Here is a 20,903-nt window from a genome sequence, read left to right on the forward strand (position 1 = left end):
CCAAACTTCCTGCATGGCTCTACTACCTGCACTCATTGCAATAGTAAAGAGCATGATAACAAATCTTGTTCTGCAAAGAATGCTAAATGTGTCAACTGTCAAGGAGATCATCCAGCTTAATCCTGTGCATGTCAGAAGTGGAAAGAAGAAAAAAAAATACAAAATATTAAAAACAGAACAAAATATATCATCAGGATGCAAAAAAAGAAAGTTAACCACCTGTGAGATCCTCTTATGCTGAGAAGGTGGCAGCAAGGAAAATGTTAACAGCATCTCAAACATATCTCTGCCATCATTTGATAATTTCACCATGCCTGAACTTCATGATCATGAGTGCTTCTCTGTTGAACACATCATTCGCATGGCCTATGGTCTCACTCAGAAACAACTCCAACAATGGTTCTATTTGATGAGAACCCACGTATCAAAAAAAATTACATCAAGGATATCACTAAAGCTAAACCACTAATACCCCCAATGAAAAAATGGATGCTTCAGTATTTATTCATTGGAAGTAAATTAAATTTTCTAACTGACCCTGACACATCAGAATGCACATCAGACTGATTGGAATACTTTGTCCCATCTTGCAAAATTTAGTCAAACACCTATCAGTGAAGCAATAAAGTATGTAACAGATTGCATCGTCCAGTCAGCAACAGTCTCAATTCCAAGAACATCTCAATTTCCACTCTATCTGAAGCCTTGGTGGAACTCAGAATTCCAGGAAGCCTAAAGAGATCAACATAGAGTGCAAGGTATATTTTATAGGTACCCCACCACATCAAACTTAATAGTTTTTAAGCGTGCTCAGGCAAGAGCATGTTATGTTGAGACATCAGAGTCAAAAGCAGTCTTGGATTCAATTTGCTTCATAAATTAGTCAAACAACCAGTGCTACCTTAGACCATAATGGATGTGTTGTTGCTGATCCCAAAGCTATTATAGACATTTAGGGAGAAAATTTTTGTCAGAATCTCAACAATAGCTTCATATCCTTCTGAATTTTTAATATTAAAAGAACAACAAGAGAAACAATGGCTGCATTTTTCTACCAATTGGCTTGAGCCATACAATTGGCCATTTGTTAAGAGGAACTAAAAAGAGTTGTTTTGCTGTCTCACTCTAGTGCAGTAGGGCCTGATGACAATCATTATTATTGAGAGAGAGAGAGATCTCCAGGGAGTCAGGAGCGCATCGAGAGGCCGCACTATTTGCACCAGCTGTTATACCTGTTCTTGAATTCATTCACGCTACTTGCACACGCAACATCCAACAGCAATTAATTCCAATCACACACCACTATATGAGAGAAAAATCTAGCTCTTACTCCCTTCTTGACAACATTCATTCTCAACTCTCGAGGATGCCCTTGCATCTTTTCCCACCCTCCATAAAATTAAAAATTTCATTTACTGAAATTCTGTGTAACTCTTTCATAAGTTTGTAACTCTCAATCATATCATCCCCTCTTTCTTCTGCTTGCTAGTGTCTGCAGCCTACAAATTCTCAATCTGTCTTCATAAACACTATTCCACAATCCTAATATCATTTTTGATACTTTCCTTTGAACTCTTTCCACTGTATCAGAATAGCCACAGAAAGCAGGAGACCAACATGCGTGTAACAGCCCAAGTGAAGTCTTATCAAGGCCTTGTAAAGAGGCCAAATGACTTCCATATTTTTACATTGTTTCATCATTAAAATTATTCTCTGAGTTGTATTAACAATTTTTGCTATATGACCCTTGAACTTAGACTTCTTGTTACTAAAACTCCAGAATCCCTAGCCTGATCAGTTTTTTCTAGTATAATCCCATCAATATAATACTACATTGGATATCTATATTTGACATACAGATATTTGCTGTATGTCATATGTCAGGTCCTTCCCAATGTCATTTATGTACAGATTGAATAACAATGGATCATGCATGACCTAACATTTATTAACATTGAATTGATAGCCATTTTCACATGCCCATAATTCCATCCTATTCAAATCATTCTGCAAGTACTGCACATTAGCAGCACTCCTGATTACCCTACATATCTTTGTATCATCAGCAAACAGCTGTATGTTGCATGTCAATTCCTTCCCAGTGTCATTAATGTACAAATTGAATAACAATGGACCAAGGACTGATCCTTGAGGCACACTGCTGGTTACCTTGAATCTTGCATATTCACAACCTCCATATACAAGTTTTTGATGTCTGTCATTCAGCCATCCTCTTATCCATGCCAATAGTTTATAATCCAATCTCATATTCTAACATTTTATGCATCATTCTTCCATGCTGTATTCTATCAAAAGCCTCGGCAAAATCCAAAAGTAACATGGTGTATCCATTCCCTTTATCTAACTCATTGGTGATATTATTGAATGTGAGCAAGTTGCTAAAATATGACCTTCCCTTAGTAAACCAATGCTGTTCGTTGCAAAGTAGAGGTTCTCTGTCAACCCATTTCTGAATTCGAGCCCTAACCAACTTTTCCAAAATCTTTACTACCATTTCTGAGGTACTGATTGGTCAGTACTTAGATACATCAGCCTTTGCACCATCTCTGTGCAATGGGATTACCATACATTCTTTCCGTTCCTGTGGAATCTTCTCTGTTCTGAGACTCAAATCATATAGCCTGGTCAAAGGAATAGCCAGTTCAGCTGAACATTCTTTATTATTATTATTATTATTACGGGTATCTCCATGGAGTCAGTAGACTCATCGCGGGAGACCCAAACTAGCAAAACAATATCTGTCATATCTCTTCTTGAATTCATTTACAGACGAAGAGCTCACAACTAAGTCAGGCAATGAATTCCACTCATTCACCACCCTCCAGGCAAAAAACCTTGTTCTGACACCTTTGTTAACCACACTCTTCTTTAATTTCCAGAGATGACCTCTTGTTCTTCCATCACTTTCACACAGCTGAAACATTTCCCCTGCATCAATCCTATAAAAACCTTTTAGTAATTTGAATGTTTCTATCATATCCCCTCTTCTTCGCCTATCAACCAATCTCTGCAATCCACAAGCTCTCAATCTATCAATGTAGGGAGCATTTTTTATATCACTCACCAACTTGGTCACTCTTCTCTGAACCCTCTCCACAGCCTCCTCATCTCCAAGGAATCCAGGTGACCAGACCTGAGCACAGTAATCCAAATGTGGAAGTATCAATGCTTTATAAAGGGGAATAATAACCTCTTTATCTCTGGATGTCAGTGTGTTCCTCAACAACCAAGTAATCCTATGTGCAATCTTGGACACCTTAGCAATGTGTCCTCTGAACTTCATCTCCCTATCTACCAATACCCCTAAGTCCCTAGCCTCATCAATCTCTTGGAGTACCTTTCCATCGATGTAGTACACAGCTGGTAATCTTTTAATCCCAAAATGCATGACTTTACACTTTTCCACATTGAACTGACATCCATTTTCTTTTGCCCATTTTACCAGCTTATTTAAATCCTCCTGCAAACTTTCAACATCAGCTTGATTTTTTATTGCACTACACAACTTTGCATCATCAGCAAACAACTGAATATCTCCCTTTAAGCCGTTTCCTATATCATTTATATACAAATTAAACAACATTGGCCCAAGCACAGAGCCCTGAGGCACACCACTGGTCACCTGCCTCATTCTGGACTCGGCTCCTCCATACACCACCTTATGGTATCTCTCCCTGAGCCATTCTCCTATCCATATCACCAATTTAATATCCATTCCCATCTGCTCCAATTTGCGTAACAGTGTTCTATGGGGTATCCTGTCAAAAGCCTTAGCAAAATCCAGAAGTACCACTGTGTAGCCAGTTCCTTTGTCCAACTCAGATGTTATTCTATTATGAATAGTTAATAGATTGCTAAGGCAGGATCTACCTTTAACAAAACCATGTTGGCCTCTATAGAGTATCATATCCTGATCCACCCATTCTTGAATTTTGTCTTTAACCAACTTTTCCAATACTTTTACCACTACTCCTGAGATGGTGATTGGTCTGTAATTCAATACTGCAGTTTTAGAGCCACCCTTATGCAAAGGAACCACTTTGCCTAACTTCCACTCCCTAGGGACCATACCAGAGTTCAAACTTAAGTTAAATATCCAGGTGAGAGGGGTTGACAATTCATTTGCACGTTCACGCAACACCCGAGCTGATATTCCATCTAAGCCTACCGCAGTGTTTGCATTTAAGTTTTGCAATATATTTAATACCTCTGATTCTTTAGCTTCAATTCTCACATTAGGTATTGCTGTAGGTATAGAGATATCCTCACTTGGGTGATAGACTTTTGAAAAGTGATCACTCAGTAACTCGACTATTACATCTGATTTTGTCACCTCAATACCATCAGCACCCACTAAGGTTATCCTTCCGAAGTCATTCTTCCTCTTACTTGCCACATAGCGGAAGAACTCTTTGGGATTACCCTTGATCTCTTTGGCTAAGGTCTTCTCATAATCTGATTTAGCTTTTCTTACTATGCTGGTAACTTTCCTAGCTTGAGCCTTGTACTGCTCATGGGTGTCCTGATCGCCTTTCTCCTTGTAAATTCTCCATAACATTTTCTTTTTTTGCAGTTCAAGCTTGATACTACTGCTCATCCATCTAATGCCTGCCTTGTTTGACCTCCTAACCATGGGGACACAATCTGATATTGCTTTCCTCAGATACCCGCTGATTTTATCCCAAGCACTGCTAACATCTTTCCCTTGCAATATGTTCTGCCATGGGATGGCTGCAAGCTCACTCCGAAGCTTGTTATAATTGCCTAACCTGTAGTTCCGTACATACCCCTTCTTAATAGAAAAATCCACAGATTTTGCAACCTCCCAAGTCAATACCACATGATCGCTTTCACCAACTGGAGGTAACGAGGACACCTTACTTATGCATATAACCTCTGAACCAATAACCAGGTCCAACACTCTCACACCACGTGTCCCTTCAGTTACGTGCTGTTTCAAGTAATTATCTTGTAGAAGATGTATGAATTCCATTTCCTTTTTGCTACGTGATATTTCCTCCTTCCAATTGATATCACCGTAATTAAAATCCCCCATAATAATCACCAAGCCTTCACTCATTGCACTAAGTTGCTGATGCATGAATTCAATATCTCCCCCCGTACTCCCTGGCCTATAGCAGCATCCAACTGTATATTTGGTTGCGTTGGTCGCTATTTCGCACCAGACTGCCTCAAATGAACTCTTATTCACATGTCTATCATCATGATATACTACTTTCTTTGGCTGCAACACATCAGCTATCATCAACAGTACTCCTCCCCCTGTTCTATCTTCTCTATCCTCCCTGAAAATACTGTACCCATCACATTCAATTCCAGTGACCACATCTTCTGCTGACAGCCAAGTTTCACTAATGCCTACAACTTTTGGTGAAATTTCACTGACTAATGCCAAAAATTCTTCTCTCTTATTTCGAATGCTTCTAGCATTGGTATACAAAAATTGCAGATTCCCTCTAGATCTTGTACCGGCTTTAGAACTGATATATAAGTCATTAACTACCGTAGTCCTATGCCGATTTTTATCCCCTCTCTTCTGCAATTTATTCAGCCTATAAGGATCAATAAATACACAATCAGTGCTAAAGTTTCTCTCTCTTACACTCAACCTTTTCAATATTAGTTTCCCTGCCCAATAACTTCAACCTGTTCAGAAAACAATAACTTCTTCAATCGCTTATGTCCTTCCATGTTAAGATGCAGTCCATCTCTAGCATACAACTGCCTTTTTCCTTCAAACACACTCCAAACATCAACAAACTCCAGACCTCTTTTTCTGCACATTCTTGCAATCATATCATTCATTATCATTGCTCGTCTACTTAACTCGTAATTGTCAAAACGAGGCAGCACACACACTATTCTCCCATTGACACTTTTCCTCTTCACAATATCTAATAATGTTCTTAAATCTTTTCCTACCCGATTTATACTACCTCTCAGGTCTTTCGTACCCACCATAACTATCATCTTGTCTGCTTCATGCCCTCTCTTTATTGCTAAAGCCACTCTTTCTATTGTCCCATCAGCCAAGCACTCCTCATGCATACCACTCTCCATACCCTTAATCATAGAATCACCATATATTTTACTACTCTTAACTTCATTCAAGTCCACACTCATGGACTCATTCTCTACACTATTCAGCATGACTCTCCCAGCTTCATTACTCAACTCTCTATTACTTACCCCCCCACTCTCACTACATCTCATTTCTTCTAGGCCACTTGTGGTTTTATTATATTGACTCCCAATCACTCCCATACTATTTATTACTGAATCATTCACCAAAGACTCACCCATATGTAATCCTGTTCTAGTTACTTCAGCTAAAGTAATCTCTATAGTCCTAATTTCTCTGTTTAACACATTAAACTCCGCTTTAACTTCCAGTATCTCCTTACCTATCACTTCCACTTCCTCATGAAGAAGATGAAGATCAGTTTCCATTGCAGAATTCTTATTCAGTTTGTGCAATAGCTCTAGTACTTCCTCCTCATACATGAATTTACTCATACAGTGAAGAGGTAGCAGTGAGTTCAATGTTGCATATACTAGGTTGATAGCTTTTACAGATAGCTAGCTGTTGATAGCTTCTATTCATTAGTTGAACAATCATTTTTGCCTCAGTCAACCACATACCATTTGCATTCAGCAGAGTCATTCTCTCAAATTCATTCTTTCTTTTACTTGTAGCAGTACGATAGAATTCTGCAACCTCTCACTTTGTCAACTACTGAAGTTTCATACTCCATCTTCTATCTACCTGCAATTGTTTAATGCACAAAGAACAGCCCACTCTGATTTCTTGCTCATCTATACTGATGGTTCAAGAACTGTGTGTTTCCTGACATTACTATCTCCAGCCAGATCCTACTTGATTGCAGTAATTATACAGCTGCAGAGTTGTATGTCATTAAGCTCACACTTGTGCATATAAAAGAAAACTGCCATCAAAAATGTGTAATTTATACAGTCTCATTGAGCTCTTTACAAGCTATCTCCTCTCCAATGTATAATCCACATCCATTGCTGTGTGAGGTATAACACCTCATCAAAATTAAGACCATTGATTTTGATATTCAGTTGTGCTGGCTCACATCCTGACAGTTTATAAAGCTTAGATCCATGCAACATAAAAATACTGTTCTCACATTACAGAAGACTTTTGACCAATTAAGTATTATTATTGGCTACTACATGGAGTCCTTAGACTCATTAGAGGGAGGTCCTAAACATCATGCCAAGCACTATCCAACATTTGCACAGTATCTATCATAGTTTGCTTTGAACTCATTCACAGTCCTGGTATCCACAACAGACTTTGGTAACCTATTCCACTCATTTACCATTTTTCAAGCAAAAAAAAAAAATCTAGTCTTTACATCCCTGCTAACTACACTCTTGCTCATTTTCCAAGGATAGTCCCTAGTTCTCCACCACCAGACATGTCCTGAAAATTTTTCTGTGTGTTAATCTTGTAAAAATCCTTCAGTAATTTGTATGTCTCAGTCATATCACCCTTTTTCTGCCTGTCAACCAATTTCTGTAACCCACAAATCTTCAACCTGTCATCATAAGGTTCATTCCATAAATCTGCTACCATCTTGACTACCTCTCCCTTCTGGATCCTCTCCACCTCCTCATCACCAAGAAATCCAGATAACCAGGTCTGCACATGGTAGTTAAGATGGGATCTTATCAAGGCTCAGTAAAGAGGTATAATAACCTGTTTGTCAGAGTATTCTTCAGTAGCTAATTCAATGAGCTGCTTTAGCTACTTTTGCATTATGCCCTCTAAACTTTAACTCCCTATCCACTAACACCCCCAAATCTCTGGCTTTATCAGTTTCATGAAGTATACAGTTCCATCAATATGGTAATCTTTTTACCCCAAAATGTATAACCTTACACTTTGCCACATCAACTGGTATCTGTTCTCCTTTGCCCAAACTACAAGTCTATTCAAATCATTCTGCAGATTTTTAACATCGTCTGTATTAACTATTGCTCTACTTATTTTTGTATCATTGGCAAACATCTGAACAGTTCCTCTCAGAACCTTTCCAATATCATTAATGTACAAAGTAAGTAGAAACAGCCCAAGAACAGAGACCTGTGGCATGCCACTAGTCACAGGTCTTCTTCTGGATTCTGCTCCTGAATAAACTACTCTTTGATATCTCTGTCAGTACCCTCTTATCCACTTCATCAACTTTATATCCATCCCCATTTTGCTGCAATTCATTAATTAAATTCCATGTGGTATCCTGTCAAAAGCTTTTGTAAAATCCAGTGGTATTGCTGAAAACTCATTATCTTTATTCAACTTATCTGTCACTGTAAGGAAAAAACTAGGAAAGAAGTGGGTATTTTTTAATGGTTGTAAATAACTACAGTTAAAAAACCTAGTTTTACCACAAAATCTTGTGGCATTTTCTGCAATCAAATGCAATCATGCATACAATCTATTCAAGTCCTTATGTAAGGCCATAACATGTACTTGATTCCTCACCACTCTCCTCAGTTTTACATCATCTGCCAACAGTTCTATATCACTAGTTAACCCATTCCAATATCATTAATATACAAATTTAATAACAGTGGTTCCAAGACAGACTCCTGTGATACTCTAGTGACTTTCCTCTTCTGGAATACTGCACTTCCTACACAACTTGCTGATGCTTATCTGATTGCTACTTGCCTGTCCAATTCACTAATCTATCATTCATTCCCATCTGCTCCAGTTTAGTTACCAACTTGTGGTGTGGCAGAGTAAAAGAACACATTTTAGAAATGCAAAGAAAATCATAACATAAGGAAATACCTTAGGAAATATATCCACAGTAGAAACAAATAGAAACTGGAGGAGGCCAATCAAATACTTCTTTCGACCATCTTGTATCCCACATCCTTCTGACGTGACCATAGCAATGTAAAGTCTTGCTATGGTCATTTTTACTACAAAATACAGGTGTGACCAACCTGATTTCATTCCAGTTTTGCTAGATCCTAGAGATATGACTAATTCAGTTCTGTAAGCATAAAACTGAATCACGTCAGGGAGATCTTTTGTCATCCTCAAGAAAGGGAATAAATTATCCAGGAGTAAATCTTATAGATTGGATAAAAATTATATACATCAGTACACAAAGAAAATATCTAGTTGATCAACAAAATGGATTTAGAAAAAAGTCTCTTTGCTTTCCTTTGATAATACCCAGATTTCCAAAACTTGATCACATTTCTCTCATTAAGTGACGTATACCTCTTTCCATGCACAAATGTATTCAGTAGATGTCTGGAATTAGGTTTTTTTATATAAGTAAAGTGGATATAGTATGCCCACAGATTCGAGACCCTTCGACACTTCTGCACATATCACAAAAAGGAGAATCCATTCCGATAATAGGGTAATGAATCCATCTTCTGGGATGAGTTTGTTTATTATTACAGGTCGGAAAATTTAGCATTTCTTTTACAAACATTGTAGTTCTTAAATTGGTAACTATTTTGCTTGTATAACAGTTGGAAAAATGTACGTAGAGTATTAACAGAATTAAAAAACAGGTATAGCATAAAACAAAAATTTTACGAAATTTATTTTTAAGAAAGTTTTGTATAAAATAAAAATAATTATACAGAAAAACAAATTTTTTCAAATGAACTTAGATATTCTAAACTTACAGTTGAGAGAACTGAGACACTTTAATGTTCTAAACCGATCAATTATTTGACTTGTTGTGACTCTTTTAACAAACTCATGCAAAAAAAAAGGTTGGAAAAAAAATACCATTATCAAATCCTTTTAATCTGCATAGTCATCTGAATCAGTGTCCGAATCGCCATCACTTTCACTTAAAATTGATCACCAAAGGTTCGCATAATTCTTCGATAATTCCATCTCTGTCCCAATACATTCCAATGAGGTGACATTAGAGCAATATTTTCCCCAGTTTTGAACTGTAATACTTTCAATCGCCTGTTCTGAAAGCTTAAAAAGTTTAGACATATCAATAATCCCCAGTTACGTTGCGATGGCAAACAGTTGGCACTCTTCTCGACCACGTAAAATTCGTGAGTTGTAGTTCTTATAATGTCTACATCAAAATCATTCAAAGATGGTTTTCTTTCTCTGGCGCTTTTTTAGGAGATTTAAATTTTGGCTTACTTTCATCTTTTGATTCCCTACGAATTCTTTTAACAGTCGACTCCGATATGCCTGCAATTGCACTTGCACATTTTATGACTTGAGAAAAAGGAACAAGGAGACTGCCTTCTAACGATTCTTTTTTGCAGAATGTCAGCACATTATTCAATATTCTTTTGCAAGAGCTACTGAAAGGTTTAACACCAGAACTTGTTGACTGTACTGGATCCATCATACAAATTAATAATAAAAAAAAAATGCAAAAAAAGTGACAACAAAAATCAAGCTACTACTAGTACAGTGACAGACAAGAAAGCATGTGATTTCGCATGTTGGCAACCAATTCGTACATCCTTCAGCATGAATCGACAAGCAAAGCTCTGCAAAGTATGGGGGCATACTATATTAGATCCAGCATTATTTCAAAGCCGAATGTAGGAACTGAAAGTTTTGTAAAAATTAGTTGATCAGAGAGCTTACAGGAATTCGCTCACTGGCATTCACGAATTGCCTTAGCGCACAAATGCTGTCCAAGCATCTATATATTTGCTTTCTATTAGTCCATTTTGATAAGGTGTTTCGAACTGGTTGGTTCTCCTCAGAGACTATGCAGAAACCTTAAGGGAGTTAAAACTCTCATTCAGTTTTAAGGAACTTAAAATGTCGGTGAGGTGTATTTTTCATAAGCAAACTCTCGGTCAGTGCGTAAAAGTATTTACTAAAATAAAGAGCCAAAAGGCTTCAATTCAGCAATGCAAAATGATATGAGTGGATATTAGATCTAGCATTATTTCAAAGCCATATGTAGAAACTATGAAAGTTTCATAAAATAAGTTGACCACAGAGCTTACAAAAACACTCACTGGCATTCACAAGTTGTCTTAGCGCAGACTACTTAGAAAACATAAATGCTGCCCAACCAACCAAGAGTTCACTTACAAAAAATACACCTCTACAACGTTTCAAGTTCCTTAATACTAAATGAGAGTTTTTGCTCTCTTCAGATTTCTGCCTGGTCTCTGAGGAGAATCAACCAGTTCAAAACAGCTGTCAGGCTGGTGAATCCTTATCAGAATGGACTAATAGAAAGCGAATATTATTTTTATTATTGTCCGTAATAATAATAAAAATAGACTCATCGAAGGAGGCCCTAACGTCATGTCAAGAACAACTATTCAACATTCACACAATATCTATCATACCTCGCCTTGAACTCATTTACAGTCATGGCACTCACAACAGTGGCAGCTTATTCCACTCATTCACCACTCTCCAAGTAAAAAACCTAGCTCTAAAACACCCCTGCTAACCATGCTCTTGCCCAGCTTCCATGTATGGCCCCTAGTCCTTCCACCACCAATCCTATTCTCAAAAATATCTTCTGAATTAATCTTATAGAAACCTTTCAGTAATTTGAATGTCTCAATCATGTTACCCCTTTTCTGCCTATCAACCAATTTCTGCAACCCACAAATCTTCCACCTGTTCTCATAAGGTCCATAGACCTGCTATCATCTTGGTCACTTGCCTCTGGATCCTCTCCATGAAGAAGAAATTCTGGTACCCAGATCTGGGCACAGTAGTCAAGATGGGGTCTTATCAAGGCTCGATGCAGAGGAACAATAACTTGCTTGTCTCTGCTCGTCAAAGTATTCTTCAGTAACCAAGTGATTTGATGAGCTGTTTAGCCACTTTTGCGATGTACCCCCTAAACTTCAACTCCTATCCACCAACACTCCCAAATCCTTGGCCTCGTCAATTTCCTGGAGTGCAGTTCCACCAATGTGCTGCTAATATTTTCACCCCAAAATGCATAACCTTACATTTTACCACATTAAATTGACATCCATTCTCTTTAGCCCAGTCCTCCAAACTATCCAAATCCTGCAAAATTTTGACATCCTGTGCACTCACTATTGCTCTACCCAACTTTGCATCATCAGCAAACAAATGAACAGTTCCTCTCAGATCCTTTCCTATATCGTTAATGAACAAATTGAACAGTAGTGGTCCAAGAACAGAACCCTGCGACATACCACTAGTCACAGGCCATCTTTTGGACTCTACTCCTAAATAAACCAGTACTATGGTCTCTCTCTCCATCAACCACCCTCCTATCCATCTCACCAACCCTATATCCATCCCCATATGCTGCAGTTTACTGATTAGAATTCCATGTTATCCTGTCCAAAGGCCTTAGCAAGGTCCAATAGAATCACTGTAAACCCATTTACATCACTCAAGAAGATTAGCCTCGTATTACCCTTATCCAGTTCAGCTGTCACTGTGTTATAAAATGTGAGCAAGTTACTGAGGCATGATCTACCCTTCACAAAACCATGCTGTCACCCATATAGTATCCCATTTTCATCTATCCAATCCTGTATTTTCCTCTTGACTATTTTCTCCAAGACCTTGACAACAATTCCTGATATGCTGATCGGTCGGTAATTTACAACAGCAATCTTGGAACCTCCTTTATGCAGTGGAACTATTTTCCCCTCTTTCCATCCCCTCAGGACTAACCCAGACCCGAGACTCAAATTAAACAAAATGGTCAAGGGCACTGACAATTCTTTAGCCGTTTCACGTACGACACGAGCTGGTATACCATCCAATCCCACGGATGTATTGACATTTGACCTCCACTTCATTTACCACAATTCCCGTATAACCTGTTGGTTCTTTCATTCCTGCAATGTCACCACCTGGATGATATACTCTTGCAAAGTGCTCACTCAGTAATTCCACTATATCAACTGATTCGGTTACCTCCCCACCATCGGCATTCTTTAAAATCATTCTGCCATATACATTTTTTCTTTTACTTGCAACATATCAAAAAAACTGTTGGGATTCTCCTTAGCCTGCATGGCTAAGGAGAATTCCTTATCTTAAGAAAAGCAAAATTCCTTCACGCATTCCTTATCTTGATTTCTTACATAATATAGAACGCAATCTATCAGGATTTCCTAGCGAAGATGCCAACAAACTACATTTTGAAGTTGCGACTTCATTATTCAAAAGCAAATTACCTCCATGCAGTTTATCAAATGCTGAAATCAAAGGTCTAATTTCTTTAAGAAAAGATAATACAATATCCATTTCTAAGGCCGATAAAGGAAAAGTTATTGTAATCATGAATAAGACTGCCTATGAGACAAAAGTATCCAGCCTATTAGAAGACACCATGACCTACCAAGAGATCATGCATAATCCTACTAATTCACAAATTAAACAACTAAATTAATTACTTGATGAGGTTATCAGTTGGGATCCTAACTACGTGGATAAAATACGCACCTACTTTGGAAGAACTTCTTGTCCATATGGACTCCCTAAAATCCATAAAGAAGGCTGTCCTGTACGACCTATCGTGAATTGCATCGATTCTCTAACTTATCGGATTGCAAAAGTATTATCACATTCCTTAAGTGCTCTTACTGGTCATTCCAGATCCTATATATAAAAAAACTCAACAGATTTTCTTGAAAAAATCAAGGATATTAAAATTACAGATTCTGAAATGTTAGTCAGTTTTGACATCATTTCTCTGTTCACCAGTATCCCATTAACCGACACAGTCAATTCTTTATATGAAGATTACCCTCCAGATATCGCAAGGATATTCGAATATGTCATCCACTCAGATTATTTCAGTTGGAAAAACAAACTCTACAAACAAATTGAAGGTACTGCCATGGGTAGCCCTCTGTCTCCAACTTTGGCAAACTACTATTTGAAACAATTCGAAGATACTATGTTCTCATCCATTCATCCTCAACCATCTCTTTGGTACTGTTACGTTGATGATGTTTTTTGCTGTTTGGCCACATACTGAAGATGAACTTTCCACTTTTCTACAACGGATAAATAACCTTCACCCACGCATCCAATTCACTATGGAAAAGAAAACTCTGGTACTTTACCATTTTTGGACATCCTCCTTACTAGAACGTCTTCTGGTACCTTATCTAAAAGCGTCTTTCGAAAACCCAGATTTACTGGCAGATACATTCACAAAAAGTCTGTGCACCACACCTCTCAAAAATTTGGCAAATCTCTAATTCATAGAGCACATAAAGTTTGCTTTCCCCAATAATCTTACAACAAGAACTTTCCATCATTAAAAAGTTAATGGAATCAAATGATTAAAACTCCAATCAAATCCAACAGATACTTGACTCTGATGTTCCAATACCTACAGTTTCTTCAACAGTCCGCAGAGTTCCTATTCCATACATTCCAGGAATCTCAGAACCTATAGGTAGAATTCTGGAAAAGTATCAATTGATTTCAACATATGTTCCTATCAACAAAATTTCTTCTTTATTACCTTCTACAAAGGATGTCTTCTCTATCTTTGGCTGGCGTTTACCAAATACCTTGCGAATGCAATGTCTCTTATTTTGGACAAACTGGCTGTTCTTTGGAAAAAAGAATAAAAGAACATCAATATTATATTGATTATAACAAACCTCTGAAGTCTGGTCTGGCACAGCACATTATTCACTCTACTCATAGTGACCAGTGGGATAAAGCTGTTCTCCTCCATAGATGCAGATTCAAACATGAACGCTTATTCAAAGAAAGTTGTGAAACTATCTTACATCGACCGAATTTAAATAGAAATGACTGTCTGTCTCTCTCAGTGATCTGGGAGACTTTTATCTTATGTAAAAAACCATTTATCTTAATAGATTAAATTTGTTATTTTCTATTATTTCCTAGCACATGGTAACAATTGTATTTTAATAGGTGATCCACCGAACGTTTTGCTTGCATTCCATTCCTATTACTGTAACAGGCACTGAGGATGTACTATTAATTTTAGTACGAAATATTTGTCCTTTTACTAATTAAAGACATCACTGTGGTTTTTATGTGTTTCTTTATTAATTAAGCAAAAGTATAGTGATCCTTCTCATAATGCATACCAATATGCACATCTGAAAAGAAATGTGCTGTGTGCATTATGGGATACTGTGGTAATTGTGAAGTCAACAGCCTCTGTGTATACAAGTAGCAGTTATGAAGATACTTCATATACAAAGTTTTGTGTTCTTATGTTTGGGTGAAGGATTAAAACATATAATTATTTCTTGTTTAGTATACTTCACTTTCTGGTGAAGTATACTAAACATTTTCCATGAGCATGTTCAATGTTTAGTATACTTCACTAAACATTTTCCATGAGGATGTTCTGCTGAATTTGCCCAGCAACATTCCTCCATTTTCTTCTAAAACTAAGAAATAGCATCAGATTCTAGTCAACATTCATTTACTGTTCAGCTTCACACCTACTGAACCAGTTTCTCTTTCATTTGCACTCTTTTTCATTGATATTGAAAAATATAGCATAAAAGTATGCTGTTCCAACTGCAACTTCTAGCTGATTAAGAGATATAGATACTCAATATTTTTTCCTAATCTCTTCCTCATGATGTGCTATATTTTTTATTTTTAACATTTGCATGTGGAGTTAGTATATATGTATATATTAAAATTGAACAGTAGGTGGTATAAATATTCATATCCTGGTCCTAGATATGAAAAAGCTTGGCAAAAAGTGGAGCATAAAGAAGAAAACTTTTTGAAATGTTAAATTTCTTTACTGATTATTTAAGCACTTATGTATAACTTATATGAAAAAATGCTGTAGCAATAAAAATCATTGATCTAACACTACAGAATCGATATGTTTGCAGGTAGATATGAATTGCTAATAAAGATTAACCGCAATCAGGATATGATTAAATAAGTCATGAGAAAATCTTCTGATAAAAGGTATGGCATTTAAAGGGAGAGAGTCAATAGAAGTAAAATAGTTTTAAATAATCAGTAGACCAAGTTGATAATTTTAATCATCTGGGCTGTAATATAATCATCACATTCACACTGTGTTGTTTTGCCTATATGATGTCCAGTGGGAGCTCACTTGACCATGTGACATGTCCATTTCTGCATCAGGTAGCACATTTTTACATGTTTGTGTGTGTGTGTGTGGTACACCACTTAAAGATTTTTATTATTATCTGAGACCTCCAGGGAGTCAAGGACTCATCGAGGGATGCTACAAATCACCCAAACCTTTCCATAGCTTCTTTATCCCCTTGGAACCCGAGAAACCAAATCTGTGCACAATAATCGTTAAGTGGCAAGTAAGAGGAAGAATGACTATGTTAGATTAACCTTAATGAGTGATGATGGTCACAAGGAGACAGAAGTGGATAAAATAGTTGAGTTATTGAGTGATCACTTTGCAAGGGTATATCATCCAAATGAGGTTACTACTTTAACCTTCCCTTAAATTCATTCACACTAGATGCACTTACCACTCCTAAAGGCAAATTACTCCACTCATTCACTGCTATCTGGAAGAAAAACCTAGCTCTTACCCCTTTCTTGACTGTGAACAAAACTTCCATGGATGCCCCCCCCCCCATGTTCTCTCCCCACTTTCCATATAACAAAAAATTTCATCAGATGATATCCTATAACACCCATTCAAAAGTTTATAGACCTTTATCATATCACCCCCTGTTTCTCCCGTTAGCCAGAGTCTGCAGTCCACATACTCGCAATCTGTCCTCATAATCTAAATCCCAAAATCCAGATATAATCTTTGTAACTCTTCTTTGCATCCTTTCCACAGCTTCTTTATCCCCTTGGAACCCGAGAAACCAAATCTGCACACAATAATCGTTATGTGGCAAGTAAGAGGAAGAATGACTATGGAAGATTAACCTTAATGAATGATGATGGTCACAAGGAGACAGAAGTGGATAATATAGTTGAGTTACTGAGTGACCACTTTGCAAGGGTATATCAACCAAATGAGGTTACTGATTTAATATATGTGACAGACACTATCATGGGAACAAATGTGGGCGAATTGGAGGTTCTTAGGATATTGCAGAATCTCAATATAAATACAGCTGTAGGATTAGATGGAATATCAGCTAGGGTTTTGCAAGAATGTGCATGTGAACTGGCAATGCTTTTGACTAAGCTGTTTAATTTAAGTCTCAGCTCTGGTAGAGTTCCAAGGGAGTGGAAAGAGGACAAAATTATTCCTTCGTATAAGGGAGGTTTTAAGACTACAGTAGCAAATTATAGACCAATCAGTATCTCAGGTGTGGTGGTAAAAGTACTTGGAAAAATTGGTAAAAACAAGAATGGGTAGATAAAAATATACTGTGTGAAGGTCAGCATGGTTTTGTGAAGGGGTTGGTCATATCTTAGTAATTTACTAACTTTTTATAATAGAGTAACAGCTGAGTTGGATAAAGGAAATAGCTACATAATGATTTTGCAAAGGCATTTAATAGAATACCACATGGAACATGCAAATTAGAACAAATGGGGATGGATATGACACTGGTTAAGAGGATGGATGGATGGATGCTGGACGGTTATCAAAAAGTGATATATGGAGGGGCAGAATCGAGGCGAAAACAGGTGACTAGTGGTGTGCCACAAGGCTGTGCTAGGACCATTGCTGTTTAATTTGTACATAAATAATATAGGAAATAACCTGAAGGGAAATATTCAGTTGTTTGCTGATGATGCAAAATTTGGCCGAGTAATAGTTAATCAAGGTGATGTGGAGAACTTGCAAAACTTTAAATAAGCTGTCAGTATTGGCAAAAGTAAATGGGTGTCAGTTTAATGTCGAGAAATGTAAAGTTATGCATTTTGGGATAAATAGATTACAAGCCATGTATCACATTGATGGCACTGTACTCCAGGAAATAGATGAAACTAGAGATTTAGGGATGTTGTTAGCCAGAGTTAAAGTTTACAGGACATGTTGCTAAGGTAGCCCATAAGATTACTTGGCTAATGAAGAACACATTAACAAGTAGAGATAAGGAAGTTGTAATTCCTCTTTATGAGGCCTTGATATGCCCACATCTGGATTACTGTGCTCAAGTCTGATCCCCAGGGTTTCTTTGGGATGAGGGAGCAGTGGAGAGGATTCAGAGGCAAGTGATCAAGATGGTGAGTGGCCTCTGGAATGTTCCCTATGAGGATAGATTGAAGATGGGTGGATTGCAGAAGTTGGTTGATAGGAGAAAAAGAGGGGATATGATAGAAACATTTAAGTTGTTTAAAGGGTTTTATAGGATAAATGCAGGGGAAATGTTTCAGCACTTGGATAGAGAGGAGAGAGACCAGAACAAGGGGTCATCCCTGGAAGTTGAATAAAGGTGTGCTCAGTAGGGGGGGGGGGGGTGCAAGTACTAGATTTTTGGTTGAAGAGTGGTGAATGAGTGGAATGGGTTGCCAGAGTCAGTTGTGCTTTGTGTGTTAATGCACAACTGACTCTGGCACCCCATTTGTGCTTTGTGTGTTAATGGGTTCAAGAAAAGGTATGATAGATTGTGTGGGGGTCTCTTGCGATGAGTCTTCAGACTCCATGCAGATGCCATTTATAGTGATAATAATAATCAAAGATAATATTCTCCTAAGTTCATAATTTCCATCTTTGTAGTTCATGTAATCTGTTTTAATCGGAGCATCAATACAATTAGACACTTCCAAAGAAAGCACAGCATTATCATTGTCACTAGCTGAGTATGAAATAGCCATGTTCTTAACAGAGATCCCTTTTGTCGTTATGAGCAAATCCAACACTCTTTGACTTAGAGTTCCTTTTTTCACATGCTGCTTGAGAAGGTTGTCTCACAACAATTCAATAAATTCTTCTTTCTTATCATAAGATTTCTCTTCTACCCAATCAATGTTTGGAAAATTAAAGTCACCTATAATGATCACTTGTTTGATACCCATAAGGCTAAATTGGTGATGCATTTCTTTGTCACCTGCAACTGAGCCGCCTGGTCTGTAGCAACACCCTACCATAATTCATTCTGTTAACCTCCACTTCACACCAGATAGACTCAAATTCACTGCTATATGGGGCATTGTTATCATCATTGTAAAAATATTGAAAGTTCATTTTTCACTTGGTCAGACTATAATAAATTTAGTTTAATCCTTTATCCAAGTGTGTTCAAACAAAGTTTGTGCCTGAAAGTATCCTCAGGAGTGTGGTAAAGTGGTACAACGCCGGGCGACTCTTTGCAAAGGTGGAGCAAGATACCAACACTCCTATCTCAGTATCTCTCATAATGCAAAACACATCTCCTTGTGGATATGTAAAATGTTATGCATTAAGGGAAGGGCCACTACCTAGACTAGTTTCGACCTTTATTGAGGTCTCTTCAGTGGGAGCCAGGCCCAAATGGAGATACCAGGCAGAAGCATTAGCAAGGTCATCTCCTCCTATAGGAGCTGCCAAATGGTGTGCCACCTTTTTATTAAATTACTCTGGATTTAGAGAAAGATGTTGAAAGTTTATTTTTCACTTGGTCAGACTATAATAAATTTAGTTTAATCCTTTATCCAAGTGTGTGCAAGCAAAGTTTGCACCTGAAAGTATCCTCAGGACTGTGGTAAAGTGGTACAACGCCGGGCGACTCTTTGCAAAGGTGGAGCAAGCTACCAACATTCCTATCTCAGTATCTCCCATAATGCAAAACACATCTCCTTGCGGATATGTCTAATGTTATGCATTAAGGGAAGAGCCATCTACCCAGACTAGTTCCGACCTTTATTGAGGTCTCTTCGGTGGGAGCCAGGCCCAAGTGGAGATACCAGACAGAAGCATTAGCTCTCCTATCTCAGTATCTCCCATAATGCAAAACACATCTCCTTGTGGATATGTTAAATGTTATGCATTAAGGGAAGGGCCACTACCCAGACTAGTTTCGACCTTTATTGAGGTCTCTTCAGTGGGAGCCAGGCCCAAGTGGAGATACCAGGCAGAAGCATTAGCAACACACTTGAATAAAGGATTAAAATAAAATCATTGTAAAAATAGCATATCCATTACACTCAATCCCACTTACCATATCTGATTCTGATAGCCAGGTTTCACTAATGCCAACAATCTTAGGCCACACGTATTCAATAAAGCAATGAACTGAATTTCTTTGTTTTTGATGCTCCTAGCATTTGTGTACAGACATAAATTACCACCTAGCCTATTCTTATAATTAGATATGCAATCTGTTTGGTCTTGTTCTAGAATTTTCTGTTTTCCCTCCCAGACATACTTGAAAGGTCAGAAGCTGAAGCATATTTTTACACCTCTTTGCTGCATACGTAACCATGTTGGAAGACATTCTTATCTTTATCATGTTTGCATACCATAGTTGAACTTTCATACACATTTTTCCATTCCTCCCTTAATAATCTAGTTTCCCTTACTCTCTGCATTAGGTTTCATACCAAGAAGTAATTTCTCCAGGCTTCTGATGCCAAATGAATTCAAGTGCAGGCCATCTTTTTTATACAAGTTTTTTTCTGCCATCAGACGCACATCTAAAAACTTGCATCCATTTCTTCTACACTGAAATCATTTGCAAAAAAATAAATTACTATTTATGTTCAAACTGCCTTCATGATATTATTATTATCTGAGACCTCCAGGGAGTCAAGGACTCATTGAGGGAGGCTGTAAATTACCCAACCCAGCTATCATACCTTCCCTTTAAATTAATTTACACTAGATGCACTCACTACCCCTAAGAGGAAATTATTCCACTCATATAGACAATATCTCAAATGTAATATTTTCTTTTTTTTTTGCATTTTTGAATTATATATATATACAGGGTGTTCGGGATAAATTTGACATATT

At 37.5% G+C, this 20,903-nt stretch overlaps 1 protein-coding gene across 5 annotated transcripts in view; it reads left to right on the forward strand.

The window, feature by feature from the left end:
- The window catches only part of LOC150109295 (acyltransferase PGAP2-like), a 222,977-nt gene that overhangs the window by 99,297 nt on the left and 102,777 nt on the right, over positions 1–20,903 (forward strand). The window lies entirely within an intron of this gene.

The sequence above is a fragment of the Typopeltis vanoorti genome, chromosome 2 (genome assembly GCF_054136105.1).
Source record: "Typopeltis vanoorti isolate ZY-2024b chromosome 2, IOZ_Tvanoo_1.0, whole genome shotgun sequence".
Classification (NCBI taxonomy): domain Eukaryota; kingdom Metazoa; phylum Arthropoda; class Arachnida; order Uropygi; family Thelyphonidae; genus Typopeltis; species Typopeltis vanoorti.